Here is a 21,649-nt window from a genome sequence, read left to right as displayed (position 1 = left end):
ACTATTAGAAGTAACACAAGCACAGGAAGTATTGTTGTCCAGAAGCATCCAGTAGCTAGAGGGGTTAACACAGTCACAGGAGAAGTGGAGTGTTTTAGCAGAGCCCCAGGTAGATTGTAGGGAAGTTGTTTACTGTCTGGCAGGAGCCAAAGAGAAAGGTTTTGTGTGTGTTCTGTATCTCACAGAAGTGCCCCTGCAAGTGAAAATGATTCAAGTCAGGAGTGAAGCTAAGCACAGGTCAGGTAGAGTTCCTGAACTAGCAGTGCAGAGTATTGTCAGGCAGAAAGATAAGGACTGGAAGAAATTGTGTCACAGGGATCATTTCCCTCACCCACTCCTCCATCTCACTGTGCTGTAAAGAATGCTTTGTTCATTAATGTGCCATTGCATTAGAACTGTTACCCCGCGTCACACTCGGCATCCACCATGCGCTCTGCCTCTCCCCATTCATTGGGAAAGCAAGCGGGGGATGCTGGGTGTGAAGTGGGGGTAACCTCGCCCACACCCAGCTGCTACCACGGGGTACCCAGCGCTGAGTCATGCCTCATTTGCCGTGATGTCAGCGCGGGGTCACGAGATGCCTGTGAGTGGCCACCGATAGCGCCACTCATAGGCATTATCAGCAACAGAAGGTATTTACAAGAAGTCTTATGGGCCCCGGGGGGATACATTGGGGGAGGATACGTTGGGGGGGAATAAAGTAGTGGACAACTTCTTTAATAAAAACTGCAAGGATGCGCTGCAATGCTACTCATATTTATATAAAAATGTTAAACAAGTGATCCTACCTGGGATCCCTGATGAAGGAGGCTGAAGCCTCAGAAATGCGTTGGATTAGCACTGGGTGAACCTCCTTTCAGAGCAATCCCATAGCCTTTGTGACGTCACACTGATACAGAGCGGACACATCCTTGTTTTTTTTGTTTTTTTGCCACATACGTGTGACCCACCGGCACACCTCACTGGCTTTAGGTGGATACCTTCATCCCCTGGTGCAGATTCCTGGTCAGACACTGGGCGGCACCCCCTGTCTTCATCTGCCTTGAACTATACATCTGTGAGGGGTGCAGGGTGGTAGTAGTGGCGAGGGACTGTTGTGGGTGTTCCTACACCCTGGCTCCATGACAAAGACAAATGTCCCAATTCTTCTGTGCTGTGCGTGTGGTGCAGAACACTCACGTTTTGGTCGTAGATCTCTGCTGTCTTCAGTTTTTCCACTTCAGGAACCGCCGCACACACAATAGGAGACTTCCACTCCATTTTATAAAAAATAACTTTACTTAACAGTCCAACCTCAACCTGAGGGAACATGCAGTATTGGGTACATCCTTTTCCAGGTTCACAGTTCATTGCACAGCATATTTTAAAATTCACCGTCTGTTTCTCCTGAGCTGTCCCTTCCATAGTCGACCTCTTTGGCCTCTGAGACGCTCGCAGTTTTAAGAGTCTCGTATTGTCTTCTCTGTACTGTTCCCAGTTAGACTTACCCTCTTGGGTAGATTTTTGAGACAAGCCGCTCTGCTCGCTCCTGTGGACCGTGGGTCCCGAACATTAAGGGAAAAGTCTGTTTCAGAGTCCCTGACTAAAATTACTCTGCTGCTGGAATGAACATGCTTCTGTGCCCCCTGGACCACCAACCACTGCTCTGTCACATCTCTCCCTCAGACTCTAACTAACTAACTGACAGGAAAAACCTTTGCTCTGCCCTGGCCCAAACTCCTCCCTCTTATGACTGGGCCAATCACCAATCCTCCTTAGGTTACTGGGCAGACTTCCCCATTACTACCCCAGCCCCTCTTACACTGGAGCTATTGCTAAACACATTAACTGTTTCTATCCTAAACTCAGGGGCGGACCTACCGCTCGTGCAGCCGGTTCATTGAACGGGGGCCCCCCGAGGGAGAGGGGGCCCCTCCAGCCTCCAGCAGGGCCGCCATCAGGGCATGACTGCCCTGACTCCAGCATGGGGCCCGGCCGGTCGAGGCCCCCATGGGCCCCCCCTCTTGTGCGTCTCCTCATGGGCCCCCCCCGCAGGACCCCCCACCGTGACATGACCAGAGATGTCCCTGCCCTCAGCATGGGCCCCCGACCCCATGCTGAGCGCTGGGACATCTCCGGTCATGTGACGGCGACGGCACAATACTTACCCCTCCCCGTGCCTCCGCAGCGTCTTCCGCGTCCTCTGACTGTGACGTCTCAGGTCAGAGGGCGCGGTGAGGTCTTTACACCGCGCGCGCTCTCTCCTGACCTGTCACAGTGCAGAGCGGGAAGACGCGAGCGATTCTGGAGTCTGGAGCAGCGACAGCTGCAGGTAAGAAGTGAGGTGAGTATGTTTTTTTTTATTTTTTTTCATGTATGGGGGCATGGGGCATTATATGGTGGGGGGAGAGTGGGTGTGACATCCTGCATGGGGCATTATATGGGGGGGGTGACATCCTGCATGGGGCATTATATGGGGGGGGAGTGGGTGTGACATCCTGCATGGGGCATTATATGGTGGGGGGAGAGTGGGTGTGACATCCTGCATGGGGCATTATATGGGGGGGTGACATCCTGCATGGGGCATTATATGGGGGGGAGAGTGGGTGTGACATCCTGCATGGGGCATTATAAGAGTGGGAGGGAGGAATTGACATCCTGCATGGGGCATTATAAGGAGGGTGTGTGTTTGACATACTGCATGGGGCATTAGAAGGAGGGGGCGTGTGACCTCCTGCATGGGGCATTATAAGGAGGGGGGGTGTGACCTCCTGCATGGGGCATTATAAGGGAGGGGGTGGTCTGACATCCTGCATGGGGCATTGAAAAGGGGTGAAGTGACATCCTGCAAGGGGCATTATATGGGGGGGAGAGGTGACATCCTGCATGGGGCATTTTATGGGGGGTAGAGGTGACATCCTGCAAAGGGCATTAAAAGGGGGGTCTCATCCTGCATGGGGCATTATAAGGGGGGAACAGCCTGCATGGAGCGTTATATGGGGGCCAATATTCTGTATGGAGCGTTATATGGGGGTCAGTATTCTGTATGGAGCGTTATATGGGGGACAGTATTCTGTATGGAGCGTAATATGGGGGAAAGTATTCTGTATGGAGCGTTATATGGGGGCCAGTATTCTGTATGCAGTGTTATATGGGGACCAGTATCCTGTATGGAGCGTTATATTGGGACCGGTATCCTGTATGGAGCATTATATGGAGACCAGTATCCTGTATGGAGCATTATAAGGGGGTCAGTATCCTGTATGGAGCATTATATGGTGCCCATAATACTGTATGGAGGACTATACTGTCCGGTCTGCACTGTGCGCTGAGGATATCGCTCATCTAATGTAGTAAATGAAATCCTTGGCCTTGTACTATATGTATATATTTCTCTGTGGTATCTGTGCATCATGAATCATGGTATGTGTTAAAGGGGCCACTGAAACTCTGTCGCCCAGGGCCCACAAAAACCTGGAGCCGGCCCTGGGGGTAAGTATAACAAGTTTTATTTTTTTTAAATACAATTAATTAACTAGGAGTTGGGGGAATCAGAGATGCACGGGGGGGGGGGGGGGGGGGGTGAGAGATGCACGGGGGGGGGCTTCATGCCCCCTATGAAGGGCAGGGGGGGCTACCAAAAAATTCTTGCACAGAGGCCCACTACAGTCTGTGTCCGTCCCTGCCTAAACTATTGTGCCCACCACTGCACTGCACCCAGTTCCTGATCTAATATTCTGAAAAAAGGAGAATGGACAGCACCTCCAAAAACATACGTTGATCTAATCCTTCTCGGCAAAAATATATAAAACTGAACATAAGGTTCTTAGTTTAACATTCTGATCAGACTGTATGAAGCCCACAGCCATGTCACGGCAAACCTCGTAGTGGGTCCTAACATTTCCTGCCTGAACGGGAGCGGAGCCGCGCGCCAACCACCGCGGCAGCGACAATGCACCAGCAGGGTGACTGAAAATGGCTCTTTCTGGAGACGAAGTCTTGGCCTACCCCGACTACGGCCAACCCTTTATACTCCATATGGATGCCAGTGACGTGGGACTGGGAGCGGTGCTGTCCCACGTACAGCAGGGCAGAGAGAGAGTGATTGCCTACTCCAGCAGGAAGCTCCGTCCTACAGAAAGGAACCCCGACAACCATAGTTCCTTTAAGTTGGAGTTTTTAGCCATACTCTGGGCTGTAACGGAGTGCTTCAAACACTACCTCGCCCCCTCCAGATTTACACTCTTCACAGACAATAACCCGCTGATGCACCTGGAGACTGCGAAGCTTGGTGCCCTAGAGCAACGATGGATGGCCCGACTGTCTAACTACGAGTTTACCATCAAGTATCGGGCGGGGCATAAAAACACTAATGCTGATGGGCTGTCCAGGATGCCCAAATTGCCAGATGGGAGAGAAGACTCGGAAGATCTGGAGGAGATAGAGCTACCCGCTTTTCATCGCCACGGGGTGACCCAGTGATCCCACTGTGTGAGGGACAAGCACTCCGCCAACAGAGAGGCCACGTTCAAACCATTGCCCCACCATGGATGGGCAGAGACGCAGGATAGCGACCCGGCTGTCCACCTGGTAAAGGAGTTGCTGACATAAGCTGACTGCACCCTGATCCAGATGCTCCACAGGAGACCCAAGAGTTGTGGAAGGAGAAGGGCAAACTGTTCATCTACAAGGGAAAGCTGTGTCGAAGAAGCATCAACTCCCGGACACACAAACTGGTCTGGCAGGTGGTAGTCTCGAGGCATGATGCGCCAATGGTCTTAGAAGCGTACCACGATGGAGCAGGACACTTCGGGTGGAAGAAGTTGGAAGTCCTGCTATGTGAGCGATCTACTGGGTTGACATGAGGAAAGCAATCGAGAGATGGTGTCGAGAATGTGGTCCATGCAACCTGAGACAGAAAGACCGTGACAGCCAGAGGGCTCCCCTGCAGCCCATAATCACCAAACAACCACTTGAACTGTTAGCCTTGGACCACGTGAAGCTAGCCCCAAGCCGGTCAGGCTATGTCTACGCTCTCACCATAGTAGGCCATAGTAGACCATAGTAGAATGTGTGGAGAGAAGTTTGTACCAGGCGAGACAGAAGCAGGAGAATACTTACAATCAGCAACCACCTGCAGTTCCCTTATCACCTGTAGAACAGGTACTCAAGAGGAAGAGATGAGTCCATAAATTGGTTGACCAGTGGGAGGTTAAGCCATACAGCATCCTACCCTCGAATTACGATAACACCAAAATGTGCCTCATCAGTTAAGATGGAGGGGAAACTTCAGCGGAAGTTTCAAGAGACCACCTGAAGATATGCCCTGAACAGTTGAAACACAAAGAAGAAGACCAAGACAGCCCTCAGCCCATAGAAAAAGTGGAGGAAACGGTCCAGACAGTCCTTGGAGCATTTCCCCGGTCTTGGACGCAGGTGAACTGAGCAATTGTGGTACCGGTCCTGACCTTTCTCCAAGCGGACTCACCGGAAGCTGCAGAGGCTCCAGAACAGCAAACAGACCAATCAGCCCCAGAGACAGATGCTTCATCAGCAGCAGATCAAGAGAATCTACCCTCTGCTATCAGTGAACCTGTCATACCCAGGGTGAGCCAAAGAATTCGTAGGAGATTACCCAGCCTGCACGGCAGCTCACCCCAGAGAGAAGCGTAGAAGAACTGGACACCGGAGTCTGAGGCTGTGGGGCACTGAAGACCCAGCAGCAGAAACCGGAGAGCAAAAGACTGCAGGTCTCCTGGCCCCATCAGACGACCGGAGGCTCCGCAGCACATAGGGCGCAGCACCGCCATGTGGGAGCGACACTCCAGGAAGGCCCGAGCTGCCTGCTATACGGGTGAGCACAGAGACATTTTACTAAGGGACGAGGGCCACAGCACAGCTATAAGCAGCAGGGCAAAAGAGATTAGCGCAAAGAGAAGGCCTCCAACTTTACCTGGCGAGGTGGACTCCCAACTTGCTTCCAAGCCGCCCGGACCTCTACTACAAGCTGGTTATTATCTGCGCCTTCCCCTGCATTACACTGCACAGCAACATCTATAACATCACCATTTCCTGCCCTGGAGCTAAGCTCTGCCTGTGGAGAGCTGAACCAACTCTGCTGCGTCATCATCAGTTCCAGAGGAACTGCAACGCAGCAGCGGCTCCACATAGCCGCATAACACAGGTGGCGTCACGAACATAAAACTATAAAAACTATAATCCCCTTTTTATTGACCGCCCTGGGTCACCGACTGGGTTACCGCCACTGTGACATCCCCCAGCACCGACCGGCCTGGCACCGAGTACCCCACAGCCCAGGGGTCGCGGCAGATAGATGGGTAAGATGGATGTGAGATCCAGGCTTCAGCCTCCATTCTCTTTATGGGATAATAATACTCTGTACATTTAATAAACTTAGAGATGTTTCTGTAGGTCTCTTCGTGCGCTTCATATTTGCTTTGCAATTACGTAAATTACTTGGCAGCCGTCTCTGTCACATGGATGACTGTCTGCAGACACAGGCGCGGTTTACTTCTGGATTCTGTGCCAGTACATTAATGAGGTTGAGGATATTGATCTCAGATTAAAAAGTTAAGAGCAAATATTGTCACGTTGTCCCCAAGATTGCGGCTCACACAATGATTCGTAAAGTACGAGAGACGACACATTGACCATCTCTGCCCCCTGATGACATTGGAGCACCAGACCCAGAAATGTACTGACAGGCGATCCACTTATCTTCAGTAATTGGTATAGACCCCAATACTGAAAAGCCAGGGTGACACCAATAGGGAGCATTCTCCAAGAACATGACACTCCTTCCCCATGAATGAGACGTCTCTGATACTGTTCATCGTATATAATCCTGGTAATAGAAATATGGGAATCAATTTGATGCAAATTGAATTTGTGTTACATTTTAGGAATCCACATAACTTGGTAAATTCAAACAATATGTGATTGTCTTTGTGTAAGTCTCCAAAGATGATTTTCTACATTGCAGAAGACATCGTCCACCAGAGAAGGATCACATGGCCTCGCATGGTGCCGCTGGGTTTCCCTTGCAACTTTTTTTCTTTTTTGCATTTATGCAGAAACAAGCCGCAAATATTGCTGAAAGAAAATAAAGTAAAAAGAACATTTACCTCTATGACGCCTCACAAAGTGTTCATGTCACAAACAGGAGGAGTTTTTGAACACCTGTTTTATTCATCTAATTTGGCAAATATTCACAGCACAATGATAATGCGGACTGCTGCTGCTGTTATTTAATTGTGTACCTTGTATTCCTTGGTCGCTCCTTTATGGGAAGTGGATAATGGTGCTAAATAAATGCCATAGAGAAGTGAATATCAATTTGTGACGGATTCATCGTGGTTAGCACTGCAGCCTTGCAGCACTGGGGTCCTGGGTTCAAATCCCACCAGGGACAACATCTGCAAGGAGTTTGTATGTTCTCCCCATGTTTGTGTGGGTTTCCTCCGGGTTCTCCGGTTTCCTCCCACACTCCAAAGACTGATAGGGAATGTAGATTGTGAACCCCAATATGGACAGTGCTGATATTGTCTGTGAAGCGCTGTGGAATTAATGGCGCTATTTAAGTGAGTAAAATAAATAGTGCGCCTGTCACATAGCAATATCAGCTTTTCACACCTATCATATTAGTCTCATTCGATGTGTGTACATGACACACTAATAAGGCTGAGTTTTGCTGCTGTTATTTTTTTGGACATTTATCTATAATTTCTTAGCTCCTTTTTTTTGGAAAGTGGAAATTGTGGCTGTAAAAACAAATATTAATTATAATGCAATAAAAAGTACGGGGAAAGAAAAAGAGGCAATGGACATGGATGGGGAAATGTGAAAAATAAGGAGAAGAAAAACAAGAAACTATGAGTCGTATACCCTTGTTTGGATGGGAAGTGGTGCATGGGAATACAACACAAAAAAAGTAACATTTGAATTGGCTTTATGTTACGCTGCTGTCATCCGGTGGTGTTGAGAAGTCTGGCCCAATCCAGCCCTTTTTCAGTTTGATAAGAGTCAGCCTGTCAGCATTTTCAGTTCACTTGCCTTTGTTGGACCTGGTGTGTGTCTCCCTCATCTCTCCTCTTTGGTTGCCCAAGGAACTATGTCCTCTGCCGCCAGTGTTGTCAGATGGTAATTTTTTTACTAATTGTTTGACTAGGGAATTCTGGTATTGCACCATTTTACTAGTCCTGTTCGCCACAGGAAGGAGTGATGAAAAGTTCTCTTTGTAGACTGGGTCGAGAAGGGTGAACAACCAGTAATCAGTGTTGGACAGCATGCATATAACGCGAGGTTCACGGAAAAGGCAGAGAGACATAAAGTCAGCCATGTGTGCCAGACTCCAAACAGGCAAGACTTCACTGTCCTCACCGGGAGGATGACTCTCCATCTACTCCTACTCCCTCTCTTTCTCCCCCTCTTCAGCCCATCCACGCTGAACAGACTAAATGAAGATGGTTTGGCTGGTATCCTCTGTAGTGCAGGCAACCATCTGCTGTTCCTCCTTCTCCTCCTCAGCCTCCTCCTCTTTATTACCCATTCTGTGCTGAGATAAGGCTGGGCTGGGTAGTATCACCCTGGGTATCATCCTGTGTACTTTCTTCTGAGGACACCAGGGACAAAATTGTAGACCTGTACAAGGCTGGGATTGGTTATAGGACAGTAGGCAAGCAGCTTGGTGAGAAGGCAACAACTATTGGCACAATTATTAGAAAATGGAAGAAACACAAGATGACTGTCAATGTTCCTCGGTCTGGGGCTTCATGCAAGATCTCGCCTCGTGGGGTAATGATAATTCTAAGAGAGGTTGGGAATCAGCCCAGAACTAAACGGGAGGAGCTGGTCAATGATCTGAAAAGAGATGGGACCACAGTCTCAAACATTACCGTTAGTAACACATTACGCTGTCATGGATTAAAATCCTGCGGGGCACGCAAGGTCCCCCTGCTCACGACAGCACATGTCCAGGCCCGATTGAAGTTCACCAGTGACCATCTGGATGATCCAGAGCAGACATAGGAGAAAGCCATGTGGTCAGATGTGACCAAAATAGAACTTTTTGGTATCAACTCCACTCGTCGTGTTTGAAGGAAGAAGAAGGATGAGTACAACCGTAAGAACACCGTCCCGACCGTGAAGCATGGATGGGGGAAACATCATACTTTGAGGGCGCTTTTCTGCATAGGGGACTGGATGACTGCACCGTATTGAAGGGAGAATGGATGGGGTCATGTATCACGAGATTTTGGCCATCCACCTCCTTCCCTCAGTAAAAGCATTGAAGTTTCTGGGTCTTTCAGCATGACAATGACCCAAAACACACAGCCAGGTCAACTATGGAGTGGCTCCGTAAGAATCAGTTCATGGTCCTGGAATGGCCTAGCCAGTCTCCAGACCTGAACCCAATGGACAATCTTTGGAGAGAGCTGAAACTCAATGTTGCCCAACGACAGCCCCGAAACCTGAAAGATCTGGAGAAGATCTGTATGGAGGAGTGGACCAAGATCCCTGCTCCAGTGTGTGCAAACCTGGTCAACAACTACAGGAAACGTCTGACCTCTGTAACTGCAAACAAAGGTTTCTGGACCAAATATTAAGTTCTGTTTTCTTACTGTCTCAAATACTTATTTCATGCAATAACATGCAAATTAATTATGTAAAATTCATACAATGTGATTTTCAGGATTTATTTTTAGAGGGAAAATTTGCAAAGTTGGCAGTGTATCAAATACTTATTTACCCCACTGTAGATAGTTAGAAGTGTCTGGTAAGTGCTACTGTCTCCTCATTATCTATGCTGTTGCATCCGCGTACCTGTTTACACTTGCATCATATACAAGTTGTGCCGGTTGGATGGGTGGGTGCAGGGCTGCTTGTGGGGAAGGGTCTCTTGTAAGCGCCAATGGCATCTGTAGTTCTGTATGAACTATAATCCTAACTTTATTTGGGAATATTATGATCTTTGTTCTTTACTTGCTGGCAGAAACCAACATCCTGAATTGCATAAAACGTTTTGGCGCAAATCCCAAATGTAAACAGCACCTGGCCGTCCTGCATCATCAGACCATTATCCATGTGACAGAGGTGGCGCCAAATCAGTTCATTAATCGCAAATTAAATATGAAGAGCAACAAGTTCACATATTGTACTGTATATAGCAATATTATATTATATAAGACAATGGTGGTTAAAACATATTTATCTATCTATTATCTATAATCTTCCTTTTATCTATTTATCTAGAATCTACCTATTATCTATCTATCTATAGATAGACATGTTCCCTAATAATAACAGCTCACAGCTGTTTCATTAGCCGCTACATCCCCACGAACAGCTAGAAGCAGCACTTTGGATACAGCGTATTTTTGTTCCGTCCAAAATGTGGGGTTCTAATACTAAATCTAAACTCTAGTCTCCGCTGCAGGTTTTGACCTATTGAAGTGTCATTATATGCATTGGATTCATATTTACTGACAACAAAAGTGCGGCATTAGAACCCCGCATTTTGGATGCAATGCAAAATACGCTGAGTCCAAAGTGCTCCTTCTATCTGTTCGTGGGGATGTAGCGGCTAAGGAATCAGCTCTGAGTTGTTATTATTAGGGAACATGTTTGAAATCTAACTCTTTTGTTTTGTGATGACAAAGTGTGAATCAGACCCTTTCATCACCAAAGTATAGTAAAGAGTTAAATAAACACACAGACACAAAGTAAACACTTTATTTGAAATACAACAGACACATTCTTTAATCATTTAAATTATATAATGACACTTCAATTGGTCAAAATCTGCAGCAGAGACTAGCGTGTCTGCTACATAAATTAACATGCTGCCAGTGAATTTGGGTACTTGGCCACATTCAGGAGCCGTTGCAGGTTTTACGCTGCGTACTTGTGAAGCGTCAAACCCGCAGCATTCAGATGTTACAGCATAGTGGATGGGATCTCTAGGAATCCCATGTCCGCTATGCATGCATCAGAGGCTGCGAATCACTCGTGGACACGGACATGCAATGTGTCTTTCAGGACCGCAGCATGTCAAATTCTCTTGCAGAGTCGCTAGTCTTCGCAACTGAAATTTGATCATGAGAAAGTATAGAATGCGATAAATCCACATGGTTCAGTGAACACATGTGGACTTACCTGCATTCAATAGAACGCAATGTTTTGGATGCAGCAAAAGATATGGGTCCAGAGCGCGTCATTTTTATAACCAGCAGAGGGAAAGCCGACAGCTGAGGGCTGATATTAGTAGACGGGGAAGAAGCCATTAGCCAAAAATGTTCCCTGGCAATTAATATTAGCCCATAGCTGTTTGTTTAGCCTTTACTTGCTTGATTACAGGGGGACACCAGAAAAAAATTGACATAGGGTTCCCCTATAAAATCTAACCAGAAAAGGCTAAACAGGCAGCTGCGGGCTGATTTTAATAGCCAGGGAAGGGGCAATGGATACTTGCCCCCTCCGCAGCTAATAATATCACCCCTTAACAGTCCCAGAAATGGTGCATCCAGAAGATGCGTCAAATCTGGCGCTTAGCCTCTGCTCTTCCCACTGCCCTGTAGCCGTGTCAAGTGGGGTAAAGGGGTTGGGGTTCACGTCAGCCTTGTACTGGCGGCTCACTGAAGCCCAGGATAGTAATGGAGGGTGTCTTATAACACGCCCCCATTACTAACCGCGTAGTTGGTCGCCGCTTTTTCAATAAATACACAGCCAGAATAAAGTATTTTAATTAAATAAAAAACACATGGTTCTAAAAGAAATTTTATTACCCTCTTCGTTCCTGAAGCCTTCGATCTTCTGAAAAAAACGTCAAATAACAAACCCCCATATCCCTCACCTATCCGCCGTCAATGACGTAGTCCACGTACTGCCAACAATTGTCCTATGATGATCCGTGTCACTTCTACAGCAGTGACATCAACGATCACTGATGTTACTGCTGTAGAAGGCAGCAATGTATACTGACAGGAGTGTAATATCATTCCCATCAGTGTACATGCTGCTGCAGGAGGTCACTGGGGTTCATCAGCTGAAGATCAGCTGATGAGCCCCAGTGAACTTACCACCATGGGAGTATTCATGCAAATGTTCCCATGGGGAGGTCAAGTGAGCATCAGCTGATCGGTCACGTGACCAACAGCTGATTGCTGACATCACTGCAGGTCCTGGCAGCACAATACACTGCTGCTTCCAGGACCTGCAGTGTACCGCCGGCCGCCGGGAGCAGCGCATCGCCGCTGGGGACCAGGAAGACACCGGAGGGCGCCGGACAGGTGAGTATAAGGTTTTTTGTATTTTTACTTTTTTTTTTTTGCTTTTTTTACCGAGGGCATGACAGCTGGGCAGAGCAAACTACTGCTCCCCCCAGCAGTGCCGATCTCTCTGTTATCAGTGGGAGTGCGGTCAGATGAGGGGAGTAGTAGTCCTCCTCTCCAACCCGGGTACCACTCACACCACGTTTCCGGCGTGTATTTGCACCTATTGGCTTTAATTGAAATGCAGCAAATCCGCAAGTATATTTATTATACCTGAGGTTTTGATGTGATTCAATGCAAGTCAATGGCCATGAATTTGCACCAGAAACACTGAAACAATGGCCATGCTGTGGTTTTTCCCGCAATTCTTATCCAATTTCACCCACAAAAATTTGGGTTACTACAGCTTGCCCTATCACATTAGCAAATGAAAAGAAAAAAAGCTTGCTGGCTTGATGTATCACATTAGCAAGTGAAAAAATTGATTGAAGGGATACCCGTGCATAGAGCACAATACAAGCAGTGCACAGCATCGTTCTATGTCATTGGCCCTGCTGTTTTTGTCTGAACATGAATAATTGCTGCAAAGTCGATTTCACAGGCACACAGCAGACTACTTATCTAAACTATCTGACTTCAAAAAAAACACCTATCTATCTACCTAAAATCACTCTTTACACAGGAGCACTGTCAGCAGAGTCTGTGAGCAGTGACATTCATAAAATGGCGATTTCCACACTTAAAGTTACAGAAAAAAAAAAGAAAGAAAAAAGATTGTAAACGCGCCGCTCCTCTGACATCTTCTGAGCTCTCCCCAGCCCCTCCACTCATCAAACACGTCCCCCCGCTCATCATACACAAGGCGTACACTTGCCAAACTGTTAAAAACACTGTAGTTGCTCCGTAATAATTTGACTGTACTTATTCGCCTAATGTTACAGATTTTCTCGAATTTAAGTAAAAATGCTCGCCTTTCCGATCACGAATCCAAATCCACCATATTTATGTCGAATTTACCTTTTGAGATTGGATTTCAAACATATTTGCTCATCTCTAATCACTAGTGATTAGTGATGAGCAAGCATGCTCGTCATTGCTCGTATTCGCCCAAGCATCTCACTGCTCAAGATGCTCGGCACTCCTCGAATATTTCCGGGATTCCGGGATGCTCGGTTGGGAGCTCGGGTCCCCTCCCCGCATGTTTGGTGCTCTTTAGAGAGCCAATGAACTTGCAGGGATTGTCTGCCACTCACTGTAAAGCCATAGCCATCTTGTTTGAGGCATTACAGTGATTGGTTGGCCGCATAGCGTCATCAGGTGTATATAAAACCTTGTGAGGTTATGTTTGTCACAGTCTACCCTTCAAACAGGCAGAGTAGGGAAAGGTGCTGCTGTGTGAGGGACAGAATTGGCAGTATAATAGTTAGATATAGGTATTCTACAGCAAGATACATATCCATCTGAACTAACAGTCCTTCTGAGGACTAATCCAGCTGCATATATAAATCCTGGTGATAGCAGGAGTTAGGCAGGCAATGATTGTGGACACTATACAGCACAATAGGGTCCATTGCACGTTCTGTCTAGTGCTGCTGCTGCTTGTTACAGATAGCCATTGGACTAGATATCAGGGCTTTTTTTTTTTGCTCTTAATCCTGATTATATCCTTAAAAAGTGTAGCGCCGGCGTCCCTGCCCTCTGCTAGGCAGGGACGCTGTTCCCCTCACCTCCCTGCTCCGTGCCCGGCGTCCTCCTCCCGCTCTGCTGGCAGCGCGCGCTCCTTCCCGGCCACTGTGCTTAGGGCGCGCGCGCTCTCCCTCCCTCTTAAAGGGGCCGCGCGCGCCGTCCTAAGGAGTCCCCGGCCAATGGCCGGAGGACTTCACCATATATAAGGCACCTCCTCCAAAATGGAGGTGCCCGAGCAATGTTGTTGCACTGTTCTACTCTGCTTCAGCCCTCAGGTCCCGTTGCCAGTTACCTGCCAGTTACCTGCCTGATTCCTGCCAGAGTCCTGCCAGTTTGCTGTCTGTTTCCTGCCAGTTATTCCTGCTACCTGCTTGCTAGCCTGAGGTCCGACGGTCTGCCTTACAACTCCTGTCAGTCTGTCTAAGGACCAGCTTGCCCGCTCACCTGGGAGCGCACATCAGCTACCTGCCTGCTTGCTAGCCTGAGGTCCGACGGTCTGCCTTTCTACTCCTGTCAGTCTGTCTATGGACCAGCTTGCCCGCTCACCTGGGAGCGCTCCTCCGCTACCTGCCTGCTTGCCTGCCCGGAGGCTCTGCCGTCACGTGCTGTGACCACCAGCTATTCCAGAGACTCTTGCCCGCTCACCTGGGAGCGCTTCTCCGCTACCTGCCTGCTTGCCTGCCCGGAGGCTCCGCCGTCATGTGCTGTGACCACCAGCCATTCCAGAGACTTTTGCCCGCTCTCCTGGGAGTGCTTCTCCGCTACCTGCCTGCTTGCCTACCTGGAGGCTTCGCCGTCATGTGCTGTGACCACCTGCTATTCCAGAGACTCTCGCTTGCTCACCTGGGAGCACACATCCTCCATCTGCCTTGCTAGCCTACCTGGAGGCTCAGCCATCACAGGTCGTACCTACCCTTTACCCAGAGACTGCCCCGGTCACTTGCCGTGACCTCCAGCCCGTTCACCCAGAGACTGCCCCGGTCACTTGCCGTGACCTCCAGCCCGTTCACCCAGAGACTGCCCCGGTCACTTGCCGTGACCTCCAGCCCGTTCACCCAGAGACTGCCCCGGTCACTTGCCGTGACCTCCAGCCCGTTCTTCCAGAGACTGTCCCGGTCACTTGACGTGACCTCCTGCCCGTACACCCAGAGACTGTCCCGGTCACCTGCTGTGACTGCCTGCCTGGTCGCCACCCGCTCCCTTACAAGGACCGCCCCCTTGTATAGTAGCTCAGAGGTTCCGCCTCCCAGACCCGTTACAGTTTGCTCGGGCCTTTGAACCCGGTGGCACCCAAGCTCCCTCGCTCTCGGACCTCTGTCATGAACTGTCCCGTCAGAGGTCCCAACAGGAGTCCATCCTGGGTCACCTGCGGAATGTCAATTCTCGCCTGGATACTCTGACTGCTCCACCAGCAACCACCGCCAGTGCCATGACTCGCAACCCGGCAGCTCCGCTGCCCACCAATACCATGGTATCCTACCCCGGACCCCGGCTTTCTGCACCTCCTCGCTTCGGAGGCGACTCCGCCCAGGCTCGGGGCTTCATAAATCAGTGCACCCTGCACTTTGAACTATTGTCCCACCAGTTTAACTCCGACCGGGCCAAAATTGCCTTCATCATGTCCCATCTCACCGGGGAGGCCCTGGCCTGGCTAAATCCTCTATGGGAGAGAGGAGACCCCCTGGTGTCCGACTTGCCTGCCTTCCTCACGGCTTTCCGGAAAGTCTTCGACGAACCCGGACGGAAGACCTCATCCGCATCATCTCTGCTACGCCTCCGTCAGGGAAGTCTCACCGTGGGCCAATATGCCATACGGTTCCGTACCTTGCCTCGGAGCTGGCCTGGTATAACGACGCTCTGGTATCCGTCTTCTGGGAGGGTCTGTCCGGCCGTATTAAAGATGAACTTGCCGGTCGGGACATTCCTACCACTCTCGATGACCTAATAACTCTTGCCACCCGGATTGACCTACGGTTCCAGGAGCGTGCCAAAGAGGTCACCCGTGAGAGGAGGTTTCCACGTCTAGCTCCTACCTTTCAGAAACCCGTCACTCCCTCCATCTCTCCCCAGGTACACTCTCCTGAGTCTATGCAGGTCGACCAGACCAAGATGGTCAAAACCCGTCAGGACTTACGCCGTGCCGAGGGGAGCTGCTTCTACTGTGGCAGTAAGGAGCACCGGATCCGTGCCTGCCCAGAGAGGTCGGGAAACGCCTGTGTCTAGGTTCGCTCAGAGAGGTCGACCTAGACAAGAATAAATCCTCTCCATCTCTGCTGCTGTCAGTTTCAATCGTCTGCGGGGAGAACCGTTATTTCGAACTAGCCCAACTGGACTCTAGAGCAGCCGGGAATCTTATTTCACAGTCCCTGGTAGAGAAATACCGCATCCCCACCAAACCTCTGGCTGTACCCTTGTCTGTTGCTGCCGTGGATGGGGGTCTCTTACCACGCCCCATCCAACTCATCACCGAATCCATTACTCTACAGGTGGGAATGCTGCATTCTGAGAGTATCTCCTTTCATGTTCTGCCTGGACTCTCTCACGCCCTCTTGCTAGGTCTACCTTGGCTCCAGAGACATGCACCCGTGCTTGACTGGCAGACCGGAGAAGTCCTTCGCTGGGGACAGGACTGCCATAAGACCTGTCTGGTTCCCGTCCATCCCGTCCGTCCTTCTCCTACCCCAGCTAATCTACCTGGACTTCCGATTCCTTATTGGTCTTATGCTGATGTCTTTAATAAAAAGGAAGCAGAGACACTACCCCCTCATAGACCATACGACTGCCCTATCGACCTGTTACCCGGTACTACTCCTCCCCGTGGGCGTATTTATCCATTATCCGCTGCTGAGACCCGGTCGATGTCCGAATATATTGAGGAGAATCTGGCCAGGGGATTCATCCGGAAATCTACCTCCCCGGCGGGAGCAGGCTTCTTCTTCGTAAAAAAGAAGGACGGCTCTCTCCGTCCCTGTATAGACTATAGAGGCCTTAACCAAATCACGGTGAAGAATAAGTACCCCCTTCCGCTCATTCCGGAGTTATTTGATCGTCTGAGAGGGGCTAGAATCTTCACCAAACTGGACCTCCGTGGGGCGTACAACCTGGTTCGTATCCGTCAGGGGGATGAATGGAAGACGGCATTCAACACCCGGGACGGCCACTATGAATATCTGGTAATGCCCTTTGGTCTCTGTAACGCTCCTGCCGTCTTTCAAGAGTTGGTCAATGACATCTTCCGGGACCTTCTCTACTCCTGCGTAGTGGTGTACCTGGACGACATCTTGGTCTTCTCTCTGGATCTCCAGACTCACCGGAGGGACGTTCGTCAGGTCCTGCTCAGGCTCAGGCAGAATCACCTCTTCGCTAAATACGAGAAGTGCCTCTTTGAGCAGACCTCGCTTCCGTTTTTGGGCTACATTATTTCTCAGACCGGCCTACGAATGGATCCAGAGAAACTGTCTGCCATCGAGAAATGGCCTCGACCGGAGGGGTTGAAGGCCATTCAGCGGTTCCTGGGCTTCGCCAACTACTACCGCCTCTTCATACCACACTTCTCTTCCCGGACTGCCCCAATTTCCGCGCTCACCCGTAAGGGTACTAATCCCAAAGAGTGGCCGCCCGAAGCAGAGGAGGCCTTTCTTTCCTTAAAACAGGCCTTCTCTTCCGCCCCGGTGCTGCATCGCCCGGACGGCAACAAGCAGTTCTTCCTGGAAGTTGACGCTTCCTCCTCTGGAGCCGGAGCGGTACTTACTCAAAAATCATCTTCCGGGAGGATGGTAACTTGCGGCTTCTTCTCTAAACTCTTCTCCTCCTCAGAGCGCAATTATTCCATAGGAGACCGAGAGTTATTGGCCATCAAACTGGCATTGGAGGAGTGGCGTTACCTGCTCGAGGGGGCTCTTCACCCGGTAATAATTTACACGGACCACAAGAACTTGGCTTACCTCCAGCATGCCCAGAGACTTAACCCGCGCCAAGCCCGGTGGTCCTTGTTTTTTGCTCGCTTTGATTTTGTTCTTCATTTTCGCCCGGCTGACAAAAACGTCAAGGCGGACGCCTTGTCTCGATCCTTTCTGGTGTCTGATCTCGAGGAAGATCCGAAACACATCATCGATCCCGCCAGAGTAATGCAGGTGGCTCCCGTGAGTCTAAATCGTCTCCCTCCCGGAAAGACGTTCGTATCAGTACCTGATCGGGAGAAGATCCTTCACTGGGGTCACTCGTCTAAACTGGCTGGCCATGCCGGTCAAAAAAAGACCCTCCAGCTTATTACCCGGCACTACTGGTGGCCTACCCTGCACAAGGACGTAATAGACTTTGTTTCTGCCTGTGTGTCCTGCGCCCGCAACAAGGTTCCGAGACATCTGCCAGCCGGTCGCCTCCTTCCGCTCCCAGTACCTGCTGCCCCCTGGCAGCATATAGCAATGGACTTTATAACAGACCTCCCAGTCTCTGCCGGTTGTACGGTCATTTGGGTGGTCGCTGACCGCTTTTCCAAGATGGCTCATTTCGTTCCCCTGCCAGGCCTCCCGTCTGCACCCGAGCTAGCTAAAGACTTTATTCGTCACATCTTCCGTCTTCATGGCCTGCCCCTCCACATCGTGTCGGATCGTGGGGTACAGTTCACCTCACGCTTCTGGAGAGCCACTTGTAAACTGCTAGACGTCACCCTGGACTTCTCTTCCGCTTACCACCCACAGTCCAATGGTCAAGTGGAGCGGATCAATCAGAACCTGACCAGTTACCTCCGGCACTTCGTTAATGCCCATCATTCAGACTGGGTGGATCTCCTACCATGGGCCGAGTTCTCTTATAACAATCACGAGAGCGAATCCTCCTCCAAATCCCCGTTTTTTGTAGTCTTCGGTCAGCATCCTCGGATTCCTTTTCCTGTCTCCACCTCTGTGGACAACCCGGCTGCGGAATCTCTCGTTAGCAAATTTTCCTCCATTTGGGAGAGTACCCGATCCGCACTCCTTCAGTCGTCCGAACGGATGAAAAGACACGCTGACAAAAAACGCCTGGATCCTCCACAATTTCGTCCCGAAGATAAAGTCTGGCTCTCATCTAAATATGTCCGACTCAAGATACCTTCTTACAAGTTAGGGCCTCGGTTCATCGGCCCCCTGGAGGTCATCAGTCAGATCAACCCGGTGGCCTATAAATTGAAACTCCCGGCCAACTTACGGATCCCTAACTCCTTCCATGTATCTCTCCTCAAACCTGTGGTACTTAACTCTTTTTCCAAGTCTACAGGTACGCCTCCTGCTCCGGTTTCTGCTGAGGACGAGTTTGAGGTAGAGAACATTCTTGCCACCAAAAGGGTAAGAGGAAAGACCTTTTTTCTAGTAGATTGGAAGGGGTTTGGTCCTGAGGAGAGAACGTGGGAGCCCCGGGAGAACATCCATGCCCCTCTTATCCTTGTTAAATTTCTGTCTGGCCTAAAAAAGGGGGGGCCTAAAGGGGGGGGTACTGTAGCGCCGGCGTCCCTGCCCTCTGCTAGGCAGGGACACTGTTCCCCTCACCTCCCTGCTCCGTGCCCGGCGTCCTCCTCCCGCTCTGCTGGCAGCGCGCGCTCCTTCCCGGCCACTGTGCTTAGGGCGTGCGCGCGCTCTCCCTCCCTCTTAAAGGGGCCGCGCGCGCCGTCCTAAGGAGTCCCCGGCCAATGGCCGGAGGACTTCACCATATATAAGGCACCTCCTCCAAAATGGAGGTGCCCGAGCAATGTTGTTGCACTGTTCTACTCTGCTTCAGCCCTCAGGTCCCGTTGCCAGTTACCTGCCAGTTACCTGCCTGATTCCTGCCAGAGTCCTGCCAGTTTGCTGTCTGTTTCCTGCCAGTTATTCCTGCTACCTGCTTGCTAGCCTGAGGTCCGACGGTCTGCCTTACAACTCCTGTCAGTCTGTCTAAGGACCAGCTTGCCCGCTCACCTGGGAGCGCACATCAGCTACCTGCCTGCTTGCTAGCCTGAGGTCCGACGGTCTGCCTTTCTACTCCTGTCAGTCTGTCTATGGACCAGCTTGCCCGCTCACCTGGGAGCGCTCCTCCGCTACCTGCCTGCTTGCCTGCCCGGAGGCTCTGCCGTCACGTGCTGTGACCACCAGCTATTCCAGAGACTCTTGCCCGCTCACCTGGGAGCGCTTCTCCTCTACCTGCCTGCTTGCCTGCCCGGAGGCTCCGCCGTCACGTGCTGTGACCACCAGCCATTCCAGAGACTTTTGCCCGCTCTCCTGGGAGTGCTTCTCCGCTACCTGCCTGCTTGCCTACCTGGAGGCTTCGCCGTCACGTGCTGTGACCACCTGCTATTCCAGAGACTCTCGCTTGCTCACCTGGGAGCACACATCCTCCATCTGCCTTGCTAGCCTACCTGGAGGCTCAGCCATCACAGGTCGTACCTACCCTTTACCCAGAGACTGCCCCGGTCACTTGCCGTGACCTCCAGCCCGTTCACCCAGAGACTGCCCCGGTCACTTGCCGTGACCTCCAGCCCGTTCACCCAGAGACTGCCCCGGTCACTTGCCGTGACCTCCTGCCCGTACACCCAGAGACTGTCCCGGTCACCTGCTGTGACTGCCTGCCTGGTCGCCACCCGCTCCCTTACAAGGACCGCCCCCTTGTATAGTAGCTCAGAGGTTCCGCCTCCCAGACCCGTTACAAAAAGTAATAGAGTCCAATATTATACTGCTCAATTTGCTTGTTAGCACTGCAGAATACAGCCAGATATTTACCATCATCAAACTTGATCCCATATTACTGCTGAGCAAATCCAGAAATTTGTAGGGAAAGTGCAAAATATCCTACTCCATTTACAGTTTGGCCGCAGTGTGTTGGTGGAGCTATTCACACGTGGTCGCTGGCAATAATAGTAAACTACAAGGCCGGTATTTAAAACTGTGGACGTCTGTCTGGCATATCACATATTACTGCAGTACAAATCCAGCAATTTGTGGGGACCATGCAAAATATTATCCTCCATTTACAGTTTGGCAGTAGGGTAGCTGTGAAGCTATTCACACATGGTCACTGCAATAACAGTAAACTACAAGGCTGGTATTTAAAACCGTGGGTGTCCGTCAGACGTATCACATAATACTGCGGTACAAATCCAGCGATTTGTATGGACCGTGTAAAATACTCTACTCCATTTACAGTTTGGCTGCAATGTGTTGGTGAAGCTATTCACACGTGGTCGCTGGCAATAATAGTAAACTATAAGGCCAGTATTTAAAACCGCGGGTGTCCGTCAGACGTATCACATATTAACGCCGTACATATCCAGCAATTTGTAGGGACCGTGCAAAATGTTATCCTCCATATAAAATGGGCAAGGCACATGGCAAGGGATGGGGAAGTGGACGTGATGGTGATGGTGCATGCAGAGGCAGAGACCAAAGCCTTGGGCAAGCTGATATTGTGCCACAACAAGCACTTTTATCTTATCGCCCTACCTTCCTCTTGCAATTACTAGGGGACTGCAGCACACCACTAATGAACCCAGAGCAGTGTCAAAAGGTTGTTGGTTGGATAGCAGATAATGCTTCCAGTCACTTTGCCACCACCACCACCCTTTCTTCCACAAGGTCAAGTCTCAGTAGCCGTGAGTCTGGACCGCATATTCCTCACCCTGATCCCCTTCCTCCCACCAAGCCGAGTGTCCGGAGAAAACTAATCCCACACTTGGACACTCCAAAGAG

Source organism: Phyllobates terribilis, unplaced genomic scaffold, assembly GCF_046119375.1.
Source record: "Phyllobates terribilis strain yellow unplaced genomic scaffold, ASM4611937v1 Scaffold_70__1_contigs__length_7381418, whole genome shotgun sequence".
In the NCBI taxonomy this organism is placed as follows: domain Eukaryota; kingdom Metazoa; phylum Chordata; class Amphibia; order Anura; family Dendrobatidae; genus Phyllobates; species Phyllobates terribilis.
Note: the sequence above shows the minus strand (reverse complement) of the source record.